Source organism: Solea senegalensis, linkage group LG8 (assembly GCF_019176455.1).
Source record: "Solea senegalensis isolate Sse05_10M linkage group LG8, IFAPA_SoseM_1, whole genome shotgun sequence".
NCBI lineage: Eukaryota > Metazoa > Chordata > Actinopteri > Pleuronectiformes > Soleidae > Solea > Solea senegalensis.
Window position 1 is genome coordinate 7045350 of NC_058028.1, and position 14456 is coordinate 7059805.

The following is a 14456-nucleotide window of genomic DNA, read 5'->3' on the forward strand; positions in this document are numbered from 1 at the left end:
GAGGAAACCTGTGGTGTGAATGTTAATTTCAAAAGATAATATATGAGTTGAGGTGGTTTGACCCAGAGTCACACAGGTAAGTGTGCTCAGAGGAGGAAGGAGGAAGTTTTTCTTTTTTCTTTTTTTCCCCCTCACTCTCTCACTCTCTCGTTAGATTGTAAAACTTGTTAATGCACAGTCTATATGGGTAACACCCCCCTTCTCTCCTCCCCCCCCCTCCCTTCCCCTCCTCTCTCCTCCTCTCCTCTCCTCAGGAGCAGTGCTGGGCTGTGGGGTTGGGACATTCCTGGTTTGACGACCAGCCTCGGCTCTGCCATGATTTGCTGAGCAACTCGACACTGCCTTCAAAGATGCGAGTGTTTGAGACGGAGAAGTTACAATAACGGGACAGACAGACAGACAGAGGGAGAGAGAGACACTGTCTTTGAACGCAACACGCTGGGACTTCTTTTTTTTTTACAATCCAAACGTACGGACTCCAAACTTCCCCTGGAGAAAACTCTCCGGTGGAGACCAGAGGGGGAAGTCGTCGCACCTTGGCCCCAGAATCCTGCGCTGCTCTGCGGCTCTCGATAACTCTCGCCACCCCCCTCTCTTCTCTCCTCCACCACCACCGGCTGATTTCATGTCCCCGCCGTCGCCTCGCACTTTTAGCCCGTGTCTAATGGAGGGCCCGGTGCGGATTTGCCACCAGAAGAATGCGTCTTGCTCCTAACTCAGCCGAGGACTCGCAGCGTTTACGCTCCTGCTGCACGAGAGGTAAGAGAGAGGGGGGGACTCCCGGTCCCGGTCCCGGGGTCGGTAGAGGGTTTTACGGGGGAGGCTTCGGTGTGTGTACTAGGCCAACTGAAAACATTAAGAGAGAAAGTGTTGCGTTTAAAGACAAGAGCTCTTCAGTGTTTTCCCCCGAAACTTCTCCGTGTTTCCTTTACTCTGTTTTGTGGTGAATGTGGACCCAGAGCGTTCACTCAGCCTGGTAAACTCGGGGCGCCCGTGTACGGATATTAATAATATTATGTGTGTATTTTCATTCATGAATGAAGCATATTTTCTCGTTGAAAGTATGAAACGGTATGAAGCATTTCAACGCTTTGTAGCATCCCCTAGCATTGTTGTGTTAACTGTGTCGGAATGTGTTGCTTTAGCTACAGTGAACTACACAATTTGTTTTGGTGCCTTCAGGGTTTTAAGGAAAACCCTCATCATGCACGAGTGAGCAGTGAAACAGCTCGATTTCCCGATATTTCTATTTTCCTGAAAAGTAGGACTGCACCATATCGAATATTTGTTGTCACTGCCGATACAAAAACGATATAAACAAGTTGAAAGTAGCAGAAAAAGTGTGAAGGGAGGCGTTTAGTTGCTGTGACAATGGAAATAATCTATTAATTTTTTTATTATTGAATTCAGGTAGATTTATTGGCGTTAAAAATAATATGATATTGCCAAGTGTGTTATAGCTATTCATCTTATCATATAGTATATACTTGCAGGTAAATGCAGGTACCATTCATGCAGTTTTATTTATTGATGAAGTCATATCCTCATCGCCATAGTCAACTGTATTAAATCTTATCTTATTATGATAATAATAATAATAATAATACGAGAAATTGTGCATTTGTTCAGCAGCTATCTGTTCTGTTCTCTGCTCATAAGGAAGGAGCTCTCAATATTTGTTTGGTAAACTTCACATCCCAGTTGAAAACAGATGGCCTGCGGCTGCATTTCTACTTTGAAACATGAAAGAGCTCTTTTTTCTTTCCTTCTTTTCCTTTTTTTTCCTCCTCCTTTTTAGAAATGGCAAACATGTCCCTCGGTTGACACACTGGTGTCCCAGTTATTAAAAAAAATAAAAATAAATGGACTGGGACGACTTTGTTCCAAAGTTGTACTTTTGTTTTGATGGCAGACGCTGGTTTAGGAGCCGACTTTGCTGCCACATTCACCACTGTGCAGAAACGTGGTGGCTAAGACTAATATTTGAAGGTTGTTTCTTTTTTCTCTCTCTCTCTCCTCTAAAGACAGAGAGCCTTTATTGTTTTAGATCAGTCCCCTGAGGGGGTGTCATAAAAGTAGGGTTGGTAAAAAATGTGTGTTAATATTGACGTAAAATCTGGCAAGTGCACAGAATGTACTTGAGGCGAAGGCAAACAGTAGTGACTTCACCTGTATGAAAGTGTCATTGTTTACTGACTGGGAACATGTGTTTATTATACGTGGGATAAGTTACTTTAATACGTTTATGGAAGGATTGAAAACACGTGGAATCTTTTTTTTAAGTTGTGTGTGAATGATGTCCGATTGAGATCATCAAACGCGCTGGGCTTTGCTCTGACTTGCTCGGTTTCACATTTCTTGGTCGTCTTGCTCTCGATTTGGGGGAAAAAAAAGAACAACTGTTTGATTTGTAAAAAAACAAACAAAAAAACGACAACAAACAATCTCGGCAGAGCGTACAGTTGTGTGAATGAGCTTATTGCACACAGGTCCTCTTTCTGTGTTGTGATGTGCTCCACTGCATGTCAGGAACTTTTAAGGATGAGACTAAAAACAACACCGATGTGGATATTTTGTTACGGACTGTAAATGTTGTGCATTAGATGATTTCTTCTTTTTTTTTCCTTGGGGCTGAAACCAGGAGGATGACACCGTAAAAAGTAATTTCCTCCTGCCGCTGTTCACCCCTATCATCGGAGCTTCACAGGGACTTTTGTTACATAGGGGTGACTCTCAGAAAAAAACCCAACACTTAAAAGTTGTCGAGAACAAAGTCCCGAGTCCCTCTCGAATGCATGACATCCAGTGAGTGGGACACACATGGCTGCCCTCCGATAAAACACTTTCAAGTTCAAACAGTTGCTCGTGCATTGTTGCGTCCATTGGGGGGGACAAGGAGACACTTCCGACGGCTTCTTAAATCCTCTCTCCAGTATTGGGTGAGCTTTTTGACAGCGGCAGAGGGAGATTTGCTCTTTTGTGTCAGTGGCCTAAGTGTAAACCAAGGTTCTCCCTCAGTGTCTCATAACAGAATGTACTCCATTTTGTAGCGAGGGGCGATTAGTCCTCGACCTCCCTAATTTTAACTTAATTCACTCCACGGTTTCTTTTTTATTACCCTTTTCCCTCTCTTTAACCACAATCTCTCTTGTGGCTGCTTTGAGTCTGTGGGGAAACTGGTCTCTGCCTCCCTATATCACTGGTTTCCTGCCCTGTAGCTTCAATTTTCAGTGTGTAAGAAAAAAGATTTCTAATTTGAATTATTAATTGCTCCTCTTGTTAGTTGCTGTCAGTTTTTTGTGGGAAATAAAAAGCTTACTTACTGATATAGATGTTAAAACAAACAGACCCAGGCGTCCACACACTGTATGACCAAAAGCTGCTTTATTTTGAGCTGAGCATAAAGATCTGTGTAGTATTTTTAGTTTAACTGACCGTGTCGTTAGCGTGTGGGATTTTCCCCACAGCCACTGTATGTATTAGGGATGTGATTGAATTTGACAACAGAGCCTCAGAATCTATTTTCTCTACATTTTCACAGTGTGTTTTTCTTTTTTCTTTGGACTTTTGCAGGGAAATGAATAAACCATTAGTGCCACAGCTCTTATCAGACGGGGACCCGCACAAAGCACATGCTATTAAGTGAGTTCGAATAATGTTTGAGCCATTAGCTTGCCTGCTAATGATAAACACATGTTGCTTCAGGAGAAGAACTATGTTAAGTGGGCAATTTGAATGTAAGCATGTGTAATGATACCAGCCCCTGCCTCTCATAATGGCTCTCTTGATTTTTGTGCTGCGGTATTTTAATCATGCAACCACACATGCTCCGCCAGTGACAAATGATTGTTGAGTGAAGGTAAAAACCAGGAAGCGAGGTTGTACGTAATTAGTCGATTCACTGATTGACAGACTATTAACTGTCAACAAAGTGGAGAAGCGGTTCGTCATTTGTCGTTTTTGTTTAACAAAAACGTCAAACAATTACTTCCGATGCAAGTCTTTGACAATTTTATGTCACTGCTAATTAAATACATTCGCGTTTTTGGAAAAGCCTTTGGAGAAAACAGTTTAAATTTTTCACTTTTATGCCCCAAAAATAAATTGCTTTCTGTTGTTTTCCTCACACTTTATAGGCTTAATGATAAATTACTTCATTAAAAATGAAAGGGTTCCATGCAGCCAGCCTTACATCTGGACATGGATAAGTGAATATGGATGTCTATCTGAGGTGAGTGCGGTGGGAGAGGGTGTGTCTAAATGGGTGACTAAAGTGTATTTTGGGCACCTCCCACATTCTCTTGCTTTCTAGGCCAGGCAGCAAACCTCAGCCCTGGCCTTAAGCGAATGTAAGTGAATTTAAAACCCAAATCACAGTGCGGCTTGGTTGTTTATTTGGTTTTTGTGCTGTGATCCGTCATATTATCACTCCAAAAGATCAACCTTTGGCCGAGAAAAATAGTACAGAGAGTCGTAAAACAAGGTGAATTTCAAGCAGCCACATTATTTTTCATCATCCTCACAATATTTTGACCATTGAGTCATTAAGTCATACCCGTTTACTTTGTTCATCTCTGATGGCTAATGATGAAATGGAGTTTATGGTCGATGTTTGACCCACAAAGCCACTATTCCCAAACTGAAACCTGGCTTTGAACTCCTGAAACATAGCCATCCTTTTACTCTCATTGCTCAGCGATTGAGTCATACTGCAGTGTTTTTTTTTCTTTTTTCTTTTTCAAATGTTGGCCTTTAGTCTGAACTTCAGCTCTCATTCGTCAAGGACAGACGTGGTGCTCAGTGCCCCATTAGATGGACACAAGCGAGTTTCAGGCAGAATGCCAAACAGCCCCCGATGTTCAAGGAGCCGGGGTGGTGCTGATTGACAACACCCAGCAGCCACGGGCAAGGGGTGGATGGGAAAGATGGGCAGGTCAGAGAAAGACTCTGAGTTCTTGTTACTGCTGGGTTGGTGAGTGCACCCTGCAGCTGCAGAGCTAACAGAAAAAAAAACACTTTCCACCCTCTGTTTACCTCCCTAACTGAATGCAGTGGACACGCTGTGAGTGGAACTGGGTAAACTGAAGTGGCCACTGTGGCAAACGCAGTAGCCGAACGCGTCACTCGTGTTTACGTGAAGCTGTCATTAGTAGCACTTCTTATCTGCTCCGAGTTCACGCCGTCATTACTTTCACTACACAAAGCATTCGTCTCTCGCTGCGCGGGGACCCCCTCCCTACCTTCTTCCATGCCCCCCCCCCCATGTCCTGACTGTGACAGATGATTCAAACAGCCCCGGCGCTGACTCTCTGTACTATGCAAGCGTGTTACTCCAGGAGGTTAGAGATAGGCGGCATGCCTCCTCCAGTACGGCTCCTTTTTAGAAATGTCAAAGGTGAGCCGACTGTACCCCGACGTATACGCCGGCTTTCAACAGATGGTCGTATTGAGTTTCGAAAAAAATCAGAACCTTGAAGGACCTGAAACTGGATAATGACTTTCGAGAGATTTGAGAAATGAAATGAGAAACATCGGGCCTTAATTGTTAAGACAAACAAACAGTTTTTGGAGCAGCAGAAACAGATGTTCCAGCCAGCCACTGAAATGCAGCGGGGACAGAGCTGCACAGGCTGGAGATGGGCAGGCCAGCAAGGTCTGCTTCTTCTCCCAAGAGGTTTTTTTTTTCGGTTAATGTAACTGAAATGCAGACTCCAAACTAAATATATACGTCTGCATTCTCGATATGATAAGGGAATGTAAACCAATACCACACACGGCGCAGTGAGGAGACACAAGGCGTTCGTGAGGCTGCAGATTATGACGCTACCTCAACTGCAGATAGTCACACAGTGATATAAGCCGTGATTGTTATTAGAGGAAAAAAATGATGTGATCTTATACGCAAACGGTAGGCGTGATGAAAAGTCCAAAAGACTATGACACACAGCAAAGTCGGTCCTGAGCAAGTCCAAAGTTTTTTTGCCATATGGTTTGGCGTCTTTTTACTTTTTTATTTTATGCTCATTGTGATTCAAGGGAGTGCTTTTTGGTTTGTGTAGCTGTAATAATTATGCCTCAAACGTGATGCAGGACACCACATGTGTGAGAGAAGAGAACAAAAGTTTCTCCCGGAGGGTTTTGACGTGGCATTTTACACAACTCTCGCTTCTTTTCTGAAAACAAGTTGATGTTTTTTTTTGTCATAACTTTCAATTTTCATGAGACCCCTTGTCTTGCGTACTCTTTTTAAATGATTCATCAGCCTCGGGGAGGATTTCAGTGAATGAACTTCTGAACCGCAAACTTGCTGACAGCTCTCAACGCAAAGTATCTCGGAGCATGCAAGGATGATTTTTTTTTTTTGCATCCTCAGCAGCGATTTCCTGTTTGCAAGATTCATTTCTTTTTCCTTTCCTGAAATTGACCCTACTAAATATGCCCTACTTAGTCTGCCGCCTCAGCACAGGCCCTAAGAGTTAATAGTCTTTTCTTCTTGAAACCGCAGCTTTCTATTTCAAATGTTGAACCAATAAGTCACATCTGACATGTTTTTTTATTTTTTTTGTGAACTCCAATGTGAGCACTGTTGAAAAGCCAGCACAAGGTTCAGCAAAGACTATATTAAGGCAAAACTAGTGGCTGGCACTCCCCTCCGTCTGACAAACAGGCTACTTGTTTGAAGGGCTGTTTTGCTCCCAGATCAGAGTGTAAGGCAGTGTGGGTACCGCTGCTGCCGCTTCTGCTGCCTGCCTACAGACTTGTGGTCATGGGTGCCATTTTGGGCCTTCCCTCCTCCAAGATGTGGCCCCTCGGGGAGCGACGGAACCCCTTATTTGTAAAAGATGTTCAAAGTGAGTGGAGGAATTTAAGTCAGAGGGGTAAAACATATGCTTGGTCCAGCCTTCTGCATTGTTCTGGTTTTGCTAGTTTTTCCCGAACCGTTGACTGTTGAATGAGTAAATAAGCGACCGTCAGCGAATTGTTAGCGATAAATTATGGTAAAATATCGTGGAGCACATCTGGAGGAGAGTTTGCAATGAAGGAACTTTTCTATTCGCTCTTTAAAGGAATGCTTCACTAATTTTGCATTTTGCCCACCTCAGTTTCATCTGAGTCGAGAAATATCGTCATTCTTTTTTTTGTTACGTGCCCACCAGTGACACTTGGTCCGAGGATTGAAACTGCACCGCTAATTTCGCACTTTTTAGACCCACTCGTAGGGGGGCGGGACGTCATTCCCAGAATGTAATCAGTGTCTGCCATCTTTGCTAACAGTCACGCTAACGGAACCAAGTGTCACTGGTGTACACGTAGCAAAGAAAACAATAAAAAAACTCGGGGGAAACTGAAAAGAAGCACAGTTTTACAAAAATACCCCTATTCTAGTAATAGTGCTGCAAGAGGAATTTAAAAAAGAGTGATCCACTGCTAGATCAATCAAATCATGGCTGCAGCTGCAGCTGCACTGGTGCTACGTCCTGGCAAAAGTGCAGCTCACAGGCTAACCCCGCAAACGGCCTTCATAACAAGTAGTAAGTACTCACATTTTTACAAATTTCATGGAAGAAGTTGGGTTTCCGATAAGGCATTTTGTCGTCTTCTTCTGCTAATTATGCCAGTGCTTTAGCTGAAGTGGGCCCCCTGCTGGTATGTACGAGTTGTAACCACAGCATTCATTATGTGAGGTCTCCTAGAATTGACACGGCTAAAAAGAAACAGATGATGTTGGTTAATGAATTGTTACATTCCTATCAGTCGAATTCTGAACAGCAATTAATCAGTTAATCATTAACATCCCTGCGTTGAGTTTGTTGCTCGACACGCTGTGTATTGAACAGCAACGTTTCTGCCTGGTGATGGATGGAAACACATTTGTGGTGTGACGGATGAGAAGTAAATGACTGTTTCTAGCACAGTAGCAAACGCGCACAGACCTATATGCACAAAAGTGAGCATAAGCTACAGATTCTGTATCATTAGCTGTTATTATTGAGGTTGTGATCTTGGCAACTTTTTCGAGCTCTACGTCATTTACTCAAAGCGCTTCTCACCTCCTGCGCTGCAGCGTCGCGCGGCCTAAACCCTCAACATGTTTTTATGATTTGACCAAGAGCCAGAAGTGGAAACTGGGATGATGTGTGTTGTGTTGACGTATCGCCGCCGAGTTTGTTTTGCGATCACTCGATTGCCACACAACAAGCGTGGAGTGTTACAAGGCGAGACGGATAAACATTTAGACAAACTAAATAAAGCGTTTACTCACTCTGTTTGGGACTGCATATTTATCTTTGGGTCCTCAGACTTGTACATACAAGGGATCTGGTTTGCTTGTATGGGTTTTTGCAAGAGATTTGTGGAATCAGTGAAGGAGACTAATTATATTTTAACCCTTCAACATGTGTTTGTTTTTTCTTCTGTGGAGTTCAAGCATTCACAGGCAATATTTTACACCCTCCTCCTCCTCCTCCTCCTTCCTGTGAATATATGACCATCGCTCCATTATATTTGCAAAGTCAATTCATCATCCGGAGAAATGAAAAAAAAAACCTCATGTGTACTTTCACTCTCTGTAAGGAGCCCAATTCAGTTTTAGTTTTTGTCTGGTTTTAAATGCTGATTTTTAAAAAATGCAGTTTCTTGTTTGGACACCCTGCCAATGTGTATTTGTTGCACATGTTTAAAATTACATTATTTAATATATGTTTTAGTTTGAAAGTGCTTTTGGTTGGCAGCCAGCGAGCTATCAGGCGGAGACTGAGCAGAAACTGTTGTCTACGTCTTTGCTGCGTGTTGCCGTAGAGACGTGAGCAGTGATGGAATCCAGGAGAGTTGGGGAGGGATGGGAGACTGCACTGAGGGGAGAACGGGTGGGTTTGAGGGGTGGGGGGGGGGGCTGCTGGATCAGATCACCGCATGCCCATAGTTCACAGCCTACACAACAGCACTGAAAAACACAGCGAGTGTCTTAACTCCCCCAGAGAAGGTGGATATTTGGCAAACTCGATCATTTTTCCTCCCCTGCATCAATGTGTCTTTCTCTCATCTCTCTAATCGAAGCTGATATAGAGGAATGTGGATCTGTGGCCTCCTCTGCCCGGGTGCCATGGCTGCACAATCCCAGCTCCCTTCTCGCCTGGCGTGATGAATCAGACTCTTGGCACATGTTGGAGATCAGTGTTTTAACACACCCTGCAGGCAAGAAGGGCTTCTTGTGCATTCCTCCTCTCCACCAGAATTACCTTTACGTCTGAACAGACGTTCCCCTGTGGCCTGAAAGGCCTGTGAAATCAGCCAGAAGGGCCCAGAGAGCTCTGACAAAAGGGAAGGGTTGTTAGTTACATGCGCTTTGCAAAAGGTCTCGAGGTGGACTTGTATGGTGGTGATACCCAGGGATCTGTTTCCAGTGTCCGAGGCCGCTATTGAGTTTCACTCCTGTGGTTAATCCTGCTGTTCAGGACCTTGGGAAACAACCACACCTCCCCACCCTCTCGTCCCACCCCCTCACAAATTCCCAGGAAAAACAAGACATTGCTGAACAATCTTCAATTAAGATCGGTCTTACATACTGTACCATTCAGTCCCCACTCTCGCTCCCACTGTCTTCTCAGCCCCCTGTTTGTGTCCTCGGCCAACAAGCCTCAGGGTGGAATTAGCGCTGTCTCCCAGGTCCCGGCCCTGGCACTTTGGGAGGGTCAGGATTTGGTGAACGGCGGTGTTGGAGGGGGCGGGAGGAATGGAGGAGAAGGGTATGTGTGTCCTCGGTAAACAGGGCTTTGTGGGATGTGACTGTCTGATCCCTGGGGGCCTCTCCTTTCATTCCTCCACTCATCTGATCCCACACCACCGCGGCGGTGTTGTCAGGGCTGTGGCGTCGCCGGGTTCTGGGATCCGTGCCCCTGGGATCTGTGCCTCTGGGACTGCTAATGCTGTTCCCTCCCGCACAGACGCAGAGAGACGGCGGTGTCTGAAGAGAGTACAGTCCTTGACGATGTATCTCATTTGTCTTCTGCTGTCCCACTTGTTTTTTTGTGTTTTGCTATGATTTATTGAGACTTCACTTAACTTTGTGCAGAACGCCAGGTTCAGACAAGGACAGTCCTTTTTATATTAAGCAAAGATCAGACCTCTCAAATGTGAGTTTCACGTTACTTCTCAGTATAAAACAAAACAAGACCTCTCTTCTTCACTGTCCTGATTCCCCGCCTTGATTCCAAATCATGTCCTTCTTTCTTTTTATTTCTTTCTTCAGCTCACTCCCTTTCTCTAAGCCTGTTCCAGTTTTAATAAAGTCTCAGCCTTTAATCAGACAGTCTTAGGCCATACCACTCATTAGCTTGGCTCTGTGGCCCCATGCTGCCTCAGTGGGCTTACGAAGCCTGTAATGGTCTATATAGAGTCTCCTCTCTTGGGAGGCTCTTCCCGAATTTCTCGGCCAAGCTGAATGTAGTTAGGCTGATTCATCAGTCAGTTTTTGGCAGATGTGGATGCGAACGCAGCCATTATCTTTGTGTCTTTATCTCCAAGCCAAGGAAAGAGGGAGGAGAAAGGAGTCTGGGCTTGGCAACTTTTCACCTCGCAGTGAATGTTTCACCTCTTAATACCCCCATCTCCTTTTACGCCTCTCCCAGAGTTTTTCTTTCTCATTTTTCGTGTATATTTTTCTTTCCTCGTCACCTCTCATCTTCTTGTTTTGGATTTATCTCCCATCTCTTGTGTGTGTGTGTGTGTGTGTGTGTGTGTGTGTGTGTCTTTCCCTTTCTGTGTGTGGAACTGAGGAATGTGTGTGCTGCAGATCCTCTGTCAGTGAGATTTGGGGCGAGTGCAGACAGGTTAGGGGTATAGCATGTGAATCAGCTTCAGCACACATGTCAGATTAGACCATCATACCAGAAAAGACTTGCTCTTTCTCTTACACCCCGCTGCTCCCTTACCCTTCAAGTCTTTATCTCCAACTCTTGGCTTAATGGCCACTCGTTACAATTCTCTCTCTAAATCAGAAAGATAACCCATTTCTGATTTATTGGATCTGTACCACGCCACTTTATCGATTGCCGTGGCTATCAGAACTGACCAATAAGTGCGGGAGCCGCCTCATGGTGTGTGCCATTGGCTCTCATTCAGCTGTGCAGTCGTGTGAAGCCTCAGTCAGCAGCAGCACCAGTTGTGACCTGTTCTTCCTCTGCCCTCCAGGTCTTTGATGCTACGCTGTGTTGCCTTTGTCCCTGTTTACCCAATATGACAGGGATATGGGCCAGCCCCACATGGGGGCAGATGGGGCTTTAAGTAGTTCCTGCAGAGAGGAGGCCTAAAAAGAAATGCAGGTGCTAAACCCCCCCTCCTCCACCACCACCCACCTCCACCTCCGCAAACTCAAACCCCTTTCCCTTCCCTGAGGGCGGCCTGTCAGTGTGCCTATTTTTTCCCTGTGTCATCACCAGGCATCCGCCTCATCCTCCACGGGGATAGATGGTGCCGCTGCTGAGTTTTATTCTACGCCTAAGATTGATAAACAGAGCTTCTTTGTTTTATAACAGTCTGGTATATCTTTACGATGAATTCATGTGGAACGATATTATAATAATCGCAAAACGAAGTTGCAAAGACTGAAGGGGGCTTTTTTCTCCCCCTCACTTTCACACACTTAAGCCAAGTGTCAGTCAAATATTTACCAAAAATACACTGGGCCAACCTCCACACCCAAAAAAGGAACTTTTCCACTTGAACTTACTCACACAAACCTCATTTATTTTCATAAATTGTCCCTTTGTCTTTATATATATATATATATATATATATACACACTTTCAGCAGTGCAGGGTCTGTTTGGTGCTTTGGTATTTGTAGCTGTAGTTTGTAGCTAGCCGTGTGAGAACAGCCGTGCGTCTCCAGCAAAAGTGCAAAACCAGAGGGTAACACAAGATCAGAGGTGGGACATGAGAAGGAAATCTCTTTTTAAGTTCTGAAGTCTGGAGATCTAAGGAGAGCGGAGGAGTTAGGGAGTGGACTGGCTGTTGATCAACACCGGACCAGAGGAGACTCCTCTCGGCCACTCCAGCTTTTGTCTGGACGTCTGCTCAGGAGCAAGCAGAACGTACCCTTCTCGACGCAGCCGACCCTGCCAGCAGCAGGATAGCTCTCTGATGAGGGATACAAGATATCCACACAGTGTCTGTCTCCACTGAGGCGGCTTCATGGTGGCGGATGTCAGAGGAAAGCCAAACAGATAAGAAGGAATGATTCCCCTGTGTTTCCTCGTTGCGGCAGATCAATGGGATAGATATGCAGCTTGTGTGTGTATGTGTGTTTACACGGGGCACCCTGTCAGAGGCGCAGTGGCAAACATGCTACGCCTCCTGCAAGGAAGTGAATGGTTAAAATGGGGGCCTTGGAGGAGGGGGATACACAGATAAAGAGAGAGTGACAAAAGCAACGCTGGATTCGCATCACGCCGCGTACCAATGTGCCCGTGCGTGGCTGTGCATTTTCATCGCACTGTTGTTAATTATTGTAATTATATGTCATTATTTCAGCAGAGAGAGAAAGATAGTTTCCACTGATGACATGAGGGCAGTGTGCAGGGCCTGTTATAACTCGTGGGCTGCAGAAATGCAAGCCTTTTTAGATGTGGGTTTCATCAGCCTGAATGAGAATGCACATACTCTGTAACTGCAGAGCAAAGACTCGACGCATACATAATGTAGCATGTCCACGGACTGTATGTACAAATGTGTACACAGTCTTCTGGATTTAAAGGTGAAGGTGAGGAAGTAGGATGCAAGAGGCACGGGGTGAAAGGAGCTCAGTTTAAATTGAATTGTCTATTGAAAAATGAGTCTCAAATTGTCTTTCTGGGACATGATTTTGTATAAATTTTGTCAGTGATGTTCCCATTTAGAGGACGGCTCGTATGAATGAACACCGGTGTGATTGACAGCCATTACTGTTCAATAGGTGGATTTCTTGTTGCAAAAACTGACACGGCGAATGTCACGGCTTCACGACAGGAGTTTGTTTTGATACCGCACGACTACGTTGCTATTTTTATACAGGGTCCATGACTATGTCCAATCCTTAAGTCCAAAAGATGTGTTTTTGTTGCAAGAATTCCTTCAGACTCTTTAATAAACTTTTGAAAAAAAGTCATGTGATTCCTTTTGACAGTTCCTAATGTTCTTCAAAGCACTTTTGTTGTGTGTGTCTGTGTGAAACTGTGTCTGAGTGAAATAGAGAGTGTGAGCTGACCTCTGGGGGCTGGTCCAGGGCCACCAGACACCCGCTGCTTCACCCTCTCTCTCTGCTCTTCCCTGACCTTTGACTTCGGGGTGAGAAGGGGGCGTGAGCCAGGAGCTGGGAGAGTTTATTATTTCCTGCCTCTCCTCTCCTCCTCCTCCTCTCATGTTGCCCTCTGAGAGAGAGAAGGGAGCAAGATGAAGAGAGTGAGAACGAGCAATGTGAATGAAGCATCTGTGTCTCATTGGCTAGATCACAGAGGAGTGGACGTCTGTGCAGCATCACTCACGACCAGCGGTGAAGCAGCTGATAATTGATAAATCACTGAGGTCATTTATCAAGCAAATTTGAAGAACACTTACTTGTGCTACATTACCCAGATTTGCTGCTTTTGATGTATATTTGATACCTTAAGGTTTTGGCAATGTCAAAGATGGCTACACAAATGGACCAGTATGTAAAGAGAAATGTATCTGTTGGCAAACAGTAATAGGGCTGCAACTAACAATTATTTTAATAATGGAGACATATTTTCTCGATTAATCGATCGGTTGTTCGGTCCATGAAAATTGTGGATCCATGTTTCCCAAACCCTCGAAATGATGATGTTCTTAAACGTCTTCTCTTGACCACAAATCAAAATAGAAACCAGATTATATTCACACTTAAGAAGCTGAAAAAATCAGAGAACTTATATTAGTCATGAATCATGAAAATTGTTGGCAGTTAATTTTAAAAATGGTTTAATAATCAGTCGTTGCAGCCCCAAACAATAACAAAAAGGAAATTTATGTTTTCATTCAAGTGCTCAGCAAACAAGTTAATGGATAAACTTCAAATTGTGGCAAAAAAGTACATATTTTGCCTTTCGTTTCAATTGTAAAGTGGATATCTCTTGTCATTCTGCCACTATACTAGCACCTTGAAAGGAGGCTCCACAAATGGACCTGTATGATTGTGGAGCAGATGGAACAGTGTTAAGGTTCAACTTCACTGATCCCACGCAGACATCAGGTTTTTTTTTTCTTCTTTTTTATTTGACCCACCCTTCAGCAGTGGTCGGCCCTTCCGCTAACGTCTGCGAGCCGCCAGAGCGCCAGTGTGAATATCACAGCTGGACGGCCATTGTCCCTCTGGCCTCAGGCTCAAACCCTGGTTACCAACCAGCAACCTGGGATCAAAGCTCACATGGATTACTCTTGGAAAAAGGAGGAGGAGGTGCCATG

General features: G+C 44.6%; 1 protein-coding gene across 1 annotated transcript in view; it reads left to right on the forward strand.

Moving 5' to 3' along the window:
• Positions 1 to 264: 264 nt before the first annotated feature.
• cdon (cell adhesion associated, oncogene regulated) overlaps positions 265 to 14456 on the forward strand; it is a 34637-nt gene continuing 20445 nt past the window's right edge. The window contains exon 1 of the mRNA XM_044032418.1: positions 265 to 759. The gene's annotated coding sequence lies outside the window, so the exon portion shown is untranslated. The remainder of the gene's footprint in view (positions 760 to 14456) is intronic.